This window comes from Manacus candei, unplaced genomic scaffold, assembly GCF_025592945.1.
Source record: "Manacus candei isolate 608988 ecotype Guabito, Panama unplaced genomic scaffold, ASM2559294v1 h1tg000124l, whole genome shotgun sequence".
Lineage (NCBI taxonomy): Eukaryota > Metazoa > Chordata > Aves > Passeriformes > Pipridae > Manacus > Manacus candei.
In genome coordinates, this window is record NW_026138172.1 from 1579801 (window position 1) to 1594218 (window position 14418).

The 14418-nt window shown below is 49.3% G+C and overlaps 2 long non-coding RNA genes across 2 annotated transcripts in view; one reads left to right on the plus strand and one right to left on the minus strand.

The window, feature by feature from the left end:
* The first annotated feature begins 4820 nt into the window (after positions 1-4820).
* On the plus strand, positions 4821-13329 carry LOC127462252 (uncharacterized). Its single transcript, XR_007900376.1, has 2 exons — positions 4821-4909; positions 13180-13329. It is a non-coding gene; the product is annotated as an uncharacterized LOC127462252 (long non-coding RNA).
* LOC127462250 (uncharacterized) overlaps positions 5017-14418 on the minus strand; it is a 35303-nt gene continuing 25901 nt past the window's right edge. The window contains exons 3-4 of the long non-coding RNA XR_007900374.1: positions 6511-6587; positions 5017-5548 (exon numbers count right to left, since the gene is read on the minus strand). This is a non-coding gene — a long non-coding RNA (uncharacterized LOC127462250). The remainder of the gene's footprint in view (positions 5549-6510; positions 6588-14418) is intronic.

The window sequence follows — 14418 nt, forward strand, 5'->3', positions numbered from 1 at the left end:
TTTCTCCAAAACCATGGGCAGTGGACTAGCCCCTTTGTCTGCCAGCTCCCTCAGGACCTGGGGATGAACCTCAGCGGGTGCCTTGTGCACATTCAGGTGTCTTACACGCTCTCCCACCTGATCCTCTGCTGCAGGGGACTTGGGCTCTTCTTCTGCCAGTCCCTGCCTTTGCCTTTCTCCACTTGGGCGGCGTGGCTGGAGCGCTTGCTGTCCAAGGCTGAAGCACAGAAGGCATGGAGAGCCTCAGCCTTCTCTTTGTGCTGGACAGCCACGTCTGCCAGTTCCTTCTGGAGAGGGCCCACCTTATCCCTTATCCCTTATCCCTTATCCCTTATCCCTTATCCCTTATCCCTAATCCCTTATCCCTTATCCCTTATCCCTTATCCCCGTCTTTAGTAAGATAGCTGTAGAGGCCCTTCCTGTTCTCCTGAAGAGCTCCGGCCAGACTCAAGTTGAGCTGGGCCTTGGCTTTCCCACCCTTGTCCCCAGCTTCCCTAGCCTTGTCCCCATCCTGCCAGACCACCTGTCCTTGTTTCCATTCCCCGAAATAGGAAGAAGTCCCCTTAAGTTCTTTAGGTTAAAGTAGGGGTAGGGAAGAATTAGTCGAGTTAAGTTGCGTAGGATAAAGTAGGGCTAGGTGTTAGCAGTGCTCTCCACTGGAATTTCAAAGGACAAGCTAAAGGCCGCCTCATGCTTTCCAGTCCCGTTTCATGACCAGAATGACAAAGGGTGCTTTAGCATGGGCGCTGACCTAGGAGAGCCTAGTATTTAAGATAGACTTGTGGAAGTTTAAAATAAAGATTGGTTTGGAAAGAAAAGGGTCAGGAAGCTTGTGTTTTGAAAGAGAATAATATTTCGGGCTTGGGCTAGGACTTGTTCCTTAGGCAGCTGAGCTGTGTCCCTTGGCGCGGGTGTGTGCAACAGAGCTGTCCTGGAGGCTGAAGGCAGCCCAGAGACGTCTGTAAGCAGAGCTGGGGAACAGCCAGTGAGTGGGTCTTCCCTTCTTGGAAGAAGAAGTTAGTTTTTCAGCATCTCCCAAAGTTGGTGTGTTGCTGCCCTCCATTTTAGAAGGAGGAGTTCTTGGAAGATGTGTCTTGTGGGGCTGGGCCGCTGCTAAAGGACAAGAGAATATCTCAATGCCTTTCTTGAAATAAAACTCCTGGTTTGATCCACAAGCAGCGCTGGTGGTTCTTTTGGTCAGGCTGTAGTCCTTGATTTGGGGGCAAGAAAGCCTCCTGAAGACCCAAGGCTTTTAGTTGCCGGGGCCGGCGTGCGTTGGGTGGGGCGAAGGAGAAGGGCGTTGCCTGGGTCGGGAGGGATGCGTGGACGAGAGGGGGAAGTCCTGCTGCGGGCTGGGGCAGAGTGGGCACGCGGGGCTGGGCCTGTGAGTGGGGGGATCCCGGGCTGGTGGTGCCGGAGGGGACTGAGTAGAAGGGGTGGCAGGCTGTTGGGCCATCTGCCTGCTCTGAAGCCGCTGGGCAAGCCCCCGTTGCCTGTTGTGTGCAGACGTCGTCGTCGTCCTGAGATGGGAGGCAGCGTGCTGGAGAGAGGGCGAGGAGGAACGCAGAGGAGAGGGTCGGGCGCCTGCTGCTTTGAAAGTCAGGAGAAAGCTCATTGGAGTTCTTCTTGCAACAATCTGAAGAGATGCCCTTTCCCTGAAGTTCTCATCTCTCCTTTTCGCTTTTCTTACCTTCTCTTCTTTCTTACCTTTTGCTCTTTCTTACTCTTTTCTACGTCACACCCATATGGAGTAGTTACCTTTCAAAACGCTGACGAGCAATTGGCTGTTTCATGACACTTTTTGGTTTTATCCTAAAACAAGCTGATGACTTTTTTGCTTTCTACCATCCCTTCTTTGCCCGAGTGGAGCACGTTCTCTGAGGATGGACCTTTCTTCTCTACAAAACAATAGGAAAGCGACAACCAGCATCATGCAAGAACAGAAGCTGCTGTGCAAGAGCAGTCAGCTGTTTGACCTAAAAGGCTGTTGCTGTGGCTGACAGCTCTTAACTTGCTGCTTCAGGGGCGGCCTTGATCTGCTTCTGCTGGCATCCCAGATCCCTCAGATCCCCTCTCTGATCTGCAGTCAGATTTGCTGCTTTGGTTGGGCGAAGCAATTGCAGCAAGCTGTTTCTCACCTGGGCTCCCATTCTGCTCACTGGAGAGACACGTGTCCTTGCACTGGCTCTGATCTACACTTGCTGGCCGCCAGTGCTCCTTTCCCAAGGTCTGCTGCAAGCTGTTTTCTTCTCTGTGTCAAGAGCGGGCGATTGAGGCCTTGGACTCGTGAGGATGTCTTTAACCTAACCCTTCTTTAGGTCTTTTTCATCTCCCTCTTGCCTGCTGATGCGAATGCCAGCTTGGTTTGCCTGTCACCTGAAGACCAAATTCATGGTGCAGTTTCCACAGTTGACTTACGGGCCTACCAAGCCTGAGATGCTTTGGAGCTGCTTCCTATTCTTTCTGAAATCCAAAATCCTCTTCCAGTGCTGAGGTCTCTTCAACTGGATTAAGTACTCTTCATTTGCACAGTATTCCTGCAGAGAGAGCTGGCTGAAAAGAACTGTGAGCATTGTTGTTTGGTTAAGTGTTGTTGCTGGAATGAGTATTAAGATCTCAAAGCTTTATTTTTATTTTTAGTTCATTTTCCCAAGAATAATGGTGTTTAGTTTCTGAGAGGAAAAAATGCATTGCCTGATAAGAGGAAACTGGCACAGAAAAACAGTAGATACACCAGAGCGTTAGAAATTAGCAGTATTTATGGAAGACAGTACACAGGTAAGTTATGTATCACAAATCTGAAGGATACAGAAAGGTCCAGTTTTCCTTTGGATGTTAACTCTGGAGGGCATACATATTTTGGCAATCAGACAGCCTAATCCTAACCCAATCCCTAACTGTACCCTATCTGTAACCCTAACCCTAAACCTAACCATAACCCAAACCCTAAACCCCAATTCTTACTCTAACCATAACTGTCCCTAAGATGAACCCTAACACAAAACCCTAACTGTAACCCTAACCCTAACTGTAAATCTAATCCTAACTAACTTTGAAACAAACTGTAACTCTAAACTGGACTAATCCTATCCCTAACTCTAACCCTGACCCTAATCATAACTAACTCTAAACTTCACCCTAAACTCAACCTGAATTCAAAACTCTAACTGTAACCCTAATCCTGACCCTAGACCTAACCCTAACCCTAAACCTAATGATTGCCCCTCCACTCAGGAAAGAGAGCCCTGATCCTCCGTCTCTCGTGTGCAGTTCGTGCGCCACTCTCGGCACTACATGGACCACAAGAGCTTTCTGGGAGGGCACCTTTGTTCTGGGAGGAATCTTCGTCCGGATGCAGTTTTGGCAGTGGGACTGGCAGTTAGGTGCAGGGCTGAGAAAAGCAAACAACAGCCCTTATACCCAGCAAAGAAAGCATGGAACCTTTGGCTCTCTGATGCAGTTGGTAGACCAGCCTGAGCACTCCATGAGCAGCAAGAGCTTTGTGTGGTGGCACCTTTGGTGTGGGAGGAATCTTCATCTGTATGGAATTTTGGCAATCGGACAGCCTAATCCAAACCCAATCCCTAACCCTATCCTTATCTGTAACCCTAACCCTAAACCTAACCATAACCCAAACTCTAAAGCCCAATCCTTACCCTAACTGTAACTGTCCCTATGATGAACCCTAACACTAAACCCTAACTGTGACACTAACCCTAACTCTAAACCTAACCCTAACCCTAATCCTAACTAACTCTGAAACAAACTATAACTCTAAACCTAATCCTATCTCTAACCCTGACCCTAATTGTAACTAACTCTAAACCTAACCCTAAACTTAACCAAATTCAAAACTCTAACCCTAAACCTAACCCTAATCCTAACCCTAACTATAACCCTAATGATTGCCCTTCCACTCAGGAAAGAAAGCCCTGACCCTCCATCTCTGGTGTGCAGCTGGTGCACAACTCTCGGCACTATGTGGACAGCAAAAGCTTTCTGGGAGGGCACCTTTGTTCTGGGAGGAATCTTCGACCTTATGCAATTTTGGTAGTTGGGATGGCAGTTGCAGCACAGGGCTGAAAAAAGCAAACAACAGCCTTTATCCTCAGCAAAGAAAGCATGGGACCTTTAGCGCTTTGAGGTGCAAGTTGTGGGCCAGCCTGGGCACTAGGTGGGCAGCAAGAGCTTTCTATCCTGGCACCTTGGTCTGGGAGGAATCTTCGCCTCTTTGCAATTTTGCAAGTTGGGCTGGCAGTTTGAGCACAGGACTGCAAAAAGCAAACAACAGTCCTTATTCCGAGCAAAAAAAGCCTGGAAACCTTGGCTTTTTGGTGCAGTTGGTGGGCCAGTACGGGCACTCTGCGGGCAGCAAGACTTCTGTCCTGGCACCTTTTCACTGGGAGAAATCTTCATTCCTATGGAATTTCAGCAGTGACCTAGCAGGTTCATCACAGGGTTGAAAAAAAGCAAAATCATCCCTTATTTCCCACGTAGAAAGCCTGGAAGCCTTGGCTTTCGAGTAAAATCCACTAGCCAGCCTGGGCATTACACGTGCAGCAAGAGCTTTCTTGTGTGGCACCTTTTGTCTGGGAGGAATCTTCATTTCTCTTCCATTTTGGAAAAGCTGAGACAGGCAATTGAAGCGCAGGGCTGAAAAAAGGGAAAAGCAGTCCTTATCCCAAGGAAAGCAAGCCTGTGAGCTTTGGTTTTCAGGTGCAGTTGGTGGAGCAGGTTGGGCACTGTTTGGGCAGTAAGAGCTTTCTTGAATGGCACCTTTTATTTGGGAGGAATCTTCATTTCTCTTCCATTTTGGGGAGGTGGGACTGGCACCTGAAGCGCAAGACTGAAAAAATTGAAGAGCAGCCCTTTCACCCATGACAGAAAGTCTCTAAGTTTTGGCTTTCAGGTGCAGTTGGTGGAGCAGCCTGGGCACTCTGTGGGCAAGCAAGAGCTTTCTTGTGTAGCACCTTTTGTCTGGGAGGAATCTTCATTTCTCTTCCATTTTGGAAAACTGAGACAGGCACTTGAAGCGCAGGGCTGAAAAAAGGCAATTACAGCCATTATCCCCAGGAAAGCAAGCCTGTTAGCTTTGACTTTCAGGTGTAGTTGGTGGAGCTGCCTGGACAGTCTGTGGGCAGCAAGAGCTTTTTTGTGTGGCACCTTTTGTCTGGGAGGAATCTTCATTTCTCTTCCATTTTGGGCAGGTGGGACTGGCACTTGAAGCGCAAGACTGAAAAAATTGAAGAGCAGCCCTTTCACCCATGACAGAAAGTCTCTAAGTTTTGGCTTTCAGGTGCAGTTGGTGGAGCAGCCTGGGCACTCTGTGGGCAGCAAGAGCTTTCTTGTGTGGCACCTTTTGTCTGGAGGAATCTTCATTTCTCTTCCATTTTGGGCAGGTGGGACCGGCACTTGAAGCGCAGAGCGGAAAGAAAGGGAACAGCAGATCCTTCCCCAAGTAGAAAATCGTGTAAGGTTTTGCTTTCAGGTTCATTTGTTGGGGCACCCTGGGCACTCTGTGGGCAGCAAGAGCTTTCTTGTGCGGCACCTTTTGTCTGGGAGGAATCTTGGTGCATCTGGAATTTGGGGAGTCAGAATGGCAGTAGCATTGCAGGGCAGAAAAACCTATGAGCAGCCCTTATCCTCAGGACCGAAAGTCTCCTATATTTGCATTTCTAATGCAGTAGGTGGGGGAGCCGGAGAACTCTGTGGGCAGCAAGAGCTTTCTTGTGTGGCACCTTTTGTCTGGGAGGTACCTTCATTTCTCTTCCACTTTGGGCAGGTGGGACCAGCACTGGAAGTGCAGGGCTGAAAAAATTGAAAAGAAGCCCTTATCCTCAGGAAAGAAAGCCTGTGAGCTTTGGCTTTCAGGTGCAGTTGGTGGAGCAGCCTGGGAACTCTGTGGGCAGCAAGAGCTTTCTTGTGTGGCACCTCTTCTCTGGAGCAATCTTCATTTCTCTTCCATTTTGGAAAACTCAGACAGGCACTTGAAGCACAGGGTTGAAAAAAGGGAAAAGCAGCCCCTATCCCGAGGAAAGAAAGCCTGTGAGCTTTGGCTTTCAGGTGCAGTTGGTGGAGCAGCCTGGGCACTCTGTGGGCAGCAAGAGCTTTCTTGTGTGGCACATTTGGTCTGGAGGAATCTTCATTTCTCTTCCATTTTGGGCAGGTGGGACTGGCACTTGAAGCGCAGGGCTGAAAAAATTGAAAAGAAGCCCTTATCCTCAGGAAAGAAAGCCTGTGAGCTTTGGCTTTCAGGTGCTGTTGGTGGAGCAGCCTGGGCACTCTGTGGGCAGCAAGAGCTTTCTTGTGTGGCACCTTTTGTCTGGGAGGAATCTTCATTTCTCTTCCATTTTGGGGAGGTGGGATCGGCCCTTGAAGCGCAGATTGGAAAGAAAGGGAACAGCAGCTTCTTTCCCCAAGTACAAAAAGCGTGTAAGGTTTGGCTTTCAGGTTCAGTTATTGGGGCACCCTGGGCACTCTGTGGACAGCAAGAGCTTTCTTGTGTGGCACCTTTGTCTGGGAGGAATCTTGGTGCATCTGGAATTTGGGGAGTCAGAATGGCAGTAGCATTACAGGGCTGAAAAAACCTATGAGCAGCCCTTGTCCTCAGGACCGAAAGTCTCCTATATTTGCATTTCTAATGCAGTAGGTGGGGGAGCCCGAGAACTCTGTGGGCAGCAAGAGCTTTCTTGTGTGGCACCTTTTGTCTGGGAGGAATCTTCATTTCTCTTCAATTTTGGGGAGGTGGGACTGGCACTTGAAGCGCAGGGTTGAAAAAAGGGAAAAGCAGCCCTTATCCCCAGGAAAGCAAGCCTGTGAGCTTTGGTTTTCAGGTGCAGTTGGTAAAGCAGCCTGGGCACTCTGTGGGCAGCAAGAGTTTTCTTGAGTGGCACCTTTTCTCTCGCAGGAATCTTCATTTCTCTTCCATTTTCGGGAGGTGGGACTGGCACTTGAAGCGCAAGACTGAAAAATTTGAAGAGCAGCCCTTTCACCCATGACAGAAAGTCTCTAAGTTTTGACTTTCAGGTGCAGTTGGTGGAGCAGCCTGGGCACTCTGTGGGCAGCAAGAGATTTCTTGTGTGGCACCTTTTGTCTGGGAGGAATCTTCATTTCTCTTCCATTTTGGAAAACTCAGACAGGCACTTGAAGCGCAGGGCTGAAAAAAGGGAATTACAGCCCTTATCCCCAGGAAAGCAAGCCTGTGAGCTTTGGCTTTCAGGTGCAGTTGGTGAAGCAGCCTGGGCACTCTGTGGGCAGCAAGAGCTTTCTTGAGTGGCACCTTTTCTCTCGCAGGAATCTTCATTTCTCTTCCATTTTGGGGAGGTGGGACCGGCACTTGAAGCGCAAGACTGAAAAAATTGAAGAGCAGCCCTTTCACCCATGACAGAAAGACTCTAAGTTTTGGCTTTCAGGTGCAGTTGGTAGAGCAGCCTGGGCACTCTGTGGGCAGCAAGAGCTTTCTTGTGTGGCACCTTTTGTCTGGGAGGAATCTTCATTTCTCTTCCATTTTGGGCAGGTGGGACCGGCACTTGAAGCGCAGAATGGAAAGAAAGGGAACAGCAGCTCCTTCCCCAAGTACAAAAAGCGTGTAAGGTTTGGCTTTCAGGTTCAGTTGTTGGGGCACCCTGGGCACTCTGTGGACAGCAAGAGCTTTCTTGTGTGGCACCTTTTGTCTGGGAGGAATCTTGGTGCATCTGGAATTTGGGGAGTCAGAATGGCAGTAGCATTACAGGGTTGAAAAAACCTATGAGTAGCCCTTATCCTCAGGAACGAAAGTCTCCTATATTTGCATTTCTAATGCAGTAGGTGGGGGAGCCCGAGAACTCTGTGGGCAGCAAGAGCTTTCTTGTGTGGCACCTTTTGTCTGGAGGTATCTTCATTTCTCTTCCATTTTGAAAAGCTGAGACAGGCACTTGAAGCGCAGGGTTGAAAAATGGGAAAAGCAACCCTTATCCCCAGGAAAGCAAGCCTGTGAGCTTTGGCTTTCAGGTGCAGTTGGTGAAGCAGCCTGGGCACTCTGTGGGCAGCAAGAGCTTTCTTGAGTGGCACCTTTTCTCTCGCAGGAATCTTCATTTCTCTTCCATTTTCGGGAGGTGGGACTGGCACTTGAACCGCAAGACTGAAAAATTTGAAGAGCAGCCCTTTCACCCATGACAGAAAGTCTCTAAGTTTTGACTTTCAGGTGCAGTTGGTGGAGCAGCCTGGGCACTCTGTGGGCAACAAGAGCTTTCTTGTGTGGCACCTTTTGTCTGGGAGGAATCTTCATTTCTCTTCCATTTTGGAAAACTCAGACAGGCACTTGAAGCGCAGGGCTGAAAAAAGGGAATTACAGCCCTTATCCCCAGGAAAGCAAGCCTGTGAGCTTTGGCTTTCAGGTGCAGTTGGTGGAGCAGCCTGGGCACTCTGTGGGCAGCAAGAGCTTTCTTGTGTGGCACCTTTTGTCTGGGAGGTATCTTCATTTCTCTTCCATTTTGGAAAGCTGAGACAGGCACTTGAAGCGCAGAGTGGAAAGAAAGGGAACAGCAGCTCCTTCCCCAAGTACAAAAAGTGTGTAAGGTTTGGCTTTCAGGTTCAGTTGTTGGGGCACCCTGGGCACTCTGTGGACAGCAAGAGCTTTCTTATGTGGCACCTTTTGTCTGGGAGGAATCTTGGTGCATCTGGAATTTGATGAGTCAGAATGGCAGTAGCATTACAGGGCTGAAAAAACCTATGAGCAGCCCTTATCCTCAGGAACGAAAGTCTCCTATATTTGCATTTCTAATGCAGTAGGTGGGGGAGCTGGAGAACTCTGTGGGCAGCAAGAGCTTTCTTGTGTGGCACCTTTTATCTTGGAAGAATCTTCATTTCTCTTCCATTTTGGAAAGCTGAGACAGGCACTTGAAGCGCAGGGCTGAAAAAAGGGAAAAGCAGCCCTTATCCCCAGGAAAGAAAGTCTGTGAGCTTTGGCTTTCAGGTGCAGTTGGTGGAGCAGCCTGGGCACTCTGTGGGCAGCAAGAGCTTTCTTGTGTGGCACTTTTGTCTGGAGGAATCTTCATTTCTCTTCCATTTTGGGGAGGTGGGACTGGACCCTGAAGGGCAAGACTGAAAAAATTGAAGAGCAGCCCTTTCACCCATGACAGAAAGTCTCAAAGTTTTGGCTTTCAGGTGCAGTTGGTGGAGCAGCCTGGGCACTCTGTGGGCAGCAAGAGCTTTCTTGTGTGGCACCTTTTGTCTGGGAGGAATCTTCATTTCTCTTCCATTTTGGAAAGCTGAGACAGGCACTTGAAGCGCAGGGCTAAAAAAGGGAAAAGCAGCCCTTATCCCCAGTAAAGAAAGTCTGTGAGCTTTGGCTTTCAGGTGCAGTTGGTGGAGCAGGTTGGGCACTCTTTGGGCAGCAAGAGCTTTTTTTGTGGCACCTTTTGTCTGGGAGGAATCTTCATTTCTCTTCCATTTTGGGCAGGTGGGACCGGCAATTGAAGCGCAGGGTTGAAAAAAGGGAAAAGAAGCCCTTATCCTCAGGAAAGAAAGCCTGTGAGCTTTGGCTTTCAGGTGCAGTTGGTGGAGCAGCCTGGGCACTCTGTGGGCAGCAAGAGCTTTCTTGTGTGGCACCTTTTGTCTGGGAGGAATCTTCATTTCTCTTCCATTTTGGAAAGCTGAGAGAGGCACTTGAAGCGCAGGGCTGAAAAAAGGGAAAAGCAGCCCTTATCCCCAGGAAAGCAAGCCTGTGAGCTTTGGTTTTCAGGTGCAGTTGGTGGAGCAGGTTGGGCACTCTTTGGGCAGCAAGAGCTTCCTTGTGTGGCACCTTTTGTCTGGGAGGAATCTTCATTTCTCTTCCATTTTGGGCAAGTGGGACAGGTACTTGAAGCGCAGGGCTGAAAAAAGGGAAAAGCAGCCCTTATCCTCAGGAAAGAAAGCCTGTGAGCTTTGGCTTTCAGGTGCAGTTGGTGGAGCAGGTTGGGCACTCTTTGGGCAGCAAGAGCTTTCTTGTGTGGCACCTTTTGTCTGGGAGGTATCTTCATTTCTCTTCCATTTTGGGCAGGTGGGACCGGCACTTGAAGCGCACGGCTGAAAAATTGAAAAGAAGCCCTTATCCTCAGGAAAGAAAGCCTATGAGCTTTGGCTTTCAGGTGCAGTTGGTGGAGCAGCCTGGGCACTCTGTGGGCAGCAAGAGCTTTCTTGTGTGGCACCTTTTGTCTGGGAGGAATCTTCATTTCTCTTCCATTTTGGAAAGCTGAAACAGGCACTTGAAGCGCAGGGCTGAAAAAAGGGAAAAGCAGCCCTTATCCCCAGGAAAGAAAGTCTGTGAGCTTTGGCTTTCAGGTGCAGTTGGTGGAGCAGCCTGGGCACTCTGTGGGCAGCAAGAGCTTTCTTGTGTGGCACCTTCTGTCTGGAGGAATCTTCATTTCTCTTCCATTTTGGGCAGGTGGGACCGGCACTTGAAGCGCAGGGCTGAAAAAATTGAAAAGAAGCCTTATCCTCAGGAAAGAAACCCTGTGAGCTTTGGTTTTCAGGTGCAGTTGGTGGAGCAGCTTGGATACTCTTTGGGCAGCAAGAGCTTTCTTGAATGGCACCTTTTGTCTGGGAGGTATCTTCATTTCTCTTCCATTTTGGGCAGGTGGGACCGGCACTTGAAGCGCAGAGTGGAAAGAAAGGGAACAGCAGCTCCTTCCTCAATACAAAAAGCGTGTAAGGTTTGGCTTTCAGGTTCAGTTGTTGGGGCACCCTGGGCACTCTGTGGACAGCAAGAGCTTTCTTGTGTGGCACCTTTTGTCTGGGAGGAATCTTGGTGCATCTGGAATTTGGGGAGTCAGAATGGCAGTAGCATTACAGGGCTGAAAAAACCTATGAGCAGCCCTTATCCTCAGGAACGAAAGTCTCCTATAATTGCATTTCTAATGCAGTAGGTGGGGGAGCCGGAGAACTCTGTGGGCAGCAAGAGCTTTCATGTGTGGCACCTTTTATCTTGGAAGAATCTTCATTTCTCTTCCATTTTGGAAAGCTGAGACAGGCACTTGAAGCGCAGGGCTGAAAAAAGGGAAAAGCAGCCCTTATCCCCAGGAAAGAAAGTCTGTGAGCTTTGGCTTTCAGGTGCAGTTGGTGGAGCAGGTTGGGCACTCCGTGGGCAGCAAGAGCTTTCTTGTGTGGCACTTTTGTCTGGAGGAATCTTCATTTCTCTTCCATTTTGGGCAGGTGGGACCGGCAATTGAAGCGCAGGCTTGAAAAAAGGGAAAAGAAGCCCTTATCCTCAGGAAAGAAAGCCTGTGAGCTTTGGCTTTCAGGTGCAGTTGGTGGAGCAGCTTGGATACTCTTTGGGCAGCAAGAGCTTTCTTGAATGGCACCTTTTGTCTGGGAGGTATCTTCATTTCTCTTCCATTTTGGGCAGGTGGGACCGGCACTTGAAGCGCAGGGCTGAAAAAATTGAAAAGAAGCCTTATCCTCAGGAAAGAAAGCCTGTGAGCTTTGGCTTTCAGGTGCAGTTGGTGGAGCAGCCTGGGCACTCTGTGGGCAGCAAGAGCTTTCTTGTGTGGCACCTTTTGTCTGGGAGGAATCTTCATTTCTCTTCCATTTTGGAAAGCTGAAACAGGCACTTGAAGCGCAGGGCTGAAAAACGGGAAAACCAGCCCTTATCCCAAGGAAAGCAAGCCTGTGAGCTTTGGTTTTCAGGTGCAGTTGGTGGAGCAGGTTGGGCACTCTTTGGGCAGCAAGAGCTTTCTTGTGTGGCACCTTTTCTCTGGAGGAATCTTCATTTCTCTTCCATTTTGGGCAAGTGGGACCGGCACTTGAAGCGCAGGGCTGAAAAATTGAAAAGAAGCCCTTATCCTCAGGAAAGAAAGCCTATGAGCTTTGGCTTTCAGGTGCAGTTGGTGGAGCAGCCTGGGCACTCTGTGGGCAGCAAGAGCTTTCTTGTGTGGCACCTTTTGTCTGGGAGGTATCTTCATTTCTCTTCCATTTTGGGCAGGTGGGACCGGCACTTGAAGCGCAGAGTGGAAAGAAAGGGAACAGCAGCTCCTTCCCCAAGTACAAAAAGCGTGTAAGGTTTGGCTTTCAGGTTCAGTTGTTGGGGCACCCTGGGCACTCTGTGGACAGCAAGAGCTTTCTTATGTGGCACCTTTTGTCTGGGAGGAATCTTGGTGCATCTGGAATTTGATGAGTCAGAATGGCAGTAGCATTACAGGGCTGAAAAAAGGGAAAAGCAGCCCTTATCCTCAGGAACGAAAGTCTCCTATATTTGCATTTCTAATGCAGTAGGTGGGGGAGCTGGAGAACTCTGTGGGCAGCAAGAGCTTTCATGTGTGGCACCTTTTATCTTGGAAGAATCTTCATTTCTCTTCCATTTTGGAAAGCTGAGACAGGCACTTGAAGCGCAGGGCTGAAAAAAGGGAAAAGCAGCCCTTATCCCAAGGAAAGAAAGCCTGTGAGCTTTGGCTTTCAGGTGCAGTTGGTGGAGTAGCCTGGGCACTCTGTGGGCAGCAAGAGCTTTCTTGTGTGGCACTTTTGTCTGGAGGAATCTTCATTTCTCTTCCATTTTGGGGAGGTGGGACTGGCACCTGAAGCGCAAGACTGAAAAAATTGAAGAGCAGCCCTTTCACCCATGACAGAAAGTCTCAAAGTTTTGGCTTTCAGGTGCAGTTGGTGGAGCAGCCTGGGCACTCTGTGGGCAGCAAGAGCTTTCTTGTGTGGCACCTTTTGTCTGGGAGGTATCTTCATTTCTCTTCCATTTTGGAAAGCTGAGACAGGCACTTGAAGCGCAGGGCTAAAAAAGGGAAAAGCAGCCCTTATCCCCAGTAAAGAAAGTCTGTGAGCTTTGGCTTTCAGGTGCAGTTGGTGGAGCAGGTTGGGCACTCTTTGGGCAGCAAGAGCTTTTTTTGTGGCACCTTTTGTCTGGGAGGAATCTTCATTTCTCTTCCATTTTGGGCAGGTGGGACCGGCAATTGAAGCGCAGGGTTGAAAAAAGGGAAAAGAAGCCTTATCCTCAGGAAAGAAAGCCTGTGAGCTTTGGCTTTCAGGTGCAGTTGGTGGAGCAGCCTGGGCACTCTGTGGGCAGCAAGAGCTTTCTTGTGTGGCACCTTTTGTCTGGGAGGAATCTTCATTTCTCTTCCATTTTGGAAAGCTGAGAGAGGCACTTGAAGCGCAGGGCTGAAAAAAGGGAAAAGCAGCCCTTATCCCCAGGAAAGAAAGTCTGTGAGCTTTGGCTTTCAGGTGCAGTTGGTGGAGCAGCCTGGGCACTCTGTGGGCAGCAAGAGCTTTCTTGTGTGGCACCTTCTGTCTGGAGGAATCTTCATTTCTCTTCCATTTTGGGCAGGTGGGACCGGCACTTGAAGCGCAGGGCTGAAAAAATTGAAAAGAAGCCTTATCCTCAGGAAAGAAACCCTGTGAGCTTTGGTTTTCAGGTGCAGTTGGTGGAGCAGCTTGGATACTCTTTGGGCAGCAAGAGCTTTCTTGAATGGCACCTTTTGTCTGGGAGGTATCTTCATTTCTCTTCCATTTTGGGCAGGTGGGACCGGCACTTGAAGCGCAGAGTGGAAAGAAAGGGAACAGCAGCTCCTTCCTCAATACAAAAAGCGTGTAAGGTTTGGCTTTCAGGTTCAGTTGTTGGGGCACCCTGGGCACTGTGTGGACAGCAAGAGCTTTCTTATGTGGCACCTTTTGTCTGGGAGGAATCTTGGTGCATCTGGAATTTGGGGAGTCAGAATGGCAGTAGCATTACAGGGCTGAAAAAACCTATGAGCAGCCCTTATCCTCAGGAACGAAAGTCTCCTATATTTGCATTTCTAATGCAGTAGGTGGGGGAGCCGGAGAACTCTGTGGGCAGCAAGAGCTTTCATGTGTGGCACCTTTTATCTTGGAAGAATCTTCATTTCTCTTCCATTTTGGAAAGCTGAGACAGGCACTTGAAGCGCAGGGCTGAAAAAAGGGAAAAGCAGCCCTTATCCCCAGGAAAGAAAGTCTGTGAGCTTTGGCTTTCAGGTGGAGTTGGTGGAGCAGGTTGGGCACTCCGTGGGCAGCAAGAGCTTTCTTGTGTGGCACTTTTGTCTGGAGGAATCTTCATTTCTCTTCCATTTTGGGCAGGTGGGACCGGCAATTGAAGCGCAGGCTTGAAAAAAGGGAAAAGAAGCCCTTATCCTCAGGAAAGAAAGCCTGTGAGCTTTGGCTTTCAGGTGCAGTTGGTGGAGCAGCCTGGGCACTCTGTGGGCAGCAAGAGATTTCTTGTGTGGCACCTTTTGTCTGGGAGGAATCTTCATTTCTCTTCCATTTTTGAAAGCTGAAACAGGCACTTGAAGCGCAGGGCTGAAAAAAGGGAAAACCAGCCCTTATCCCCAGAAAAGAAAGCCTGTGAGCTTTAGTTTTCAGGTGCAGTTGGTGGAGCAGCCTGGGCACTCTGTGGGCAGCAAGAGCTTTCTTGTGTGGCACCTTTTGTCTGGGAGGAATCTTCATTTC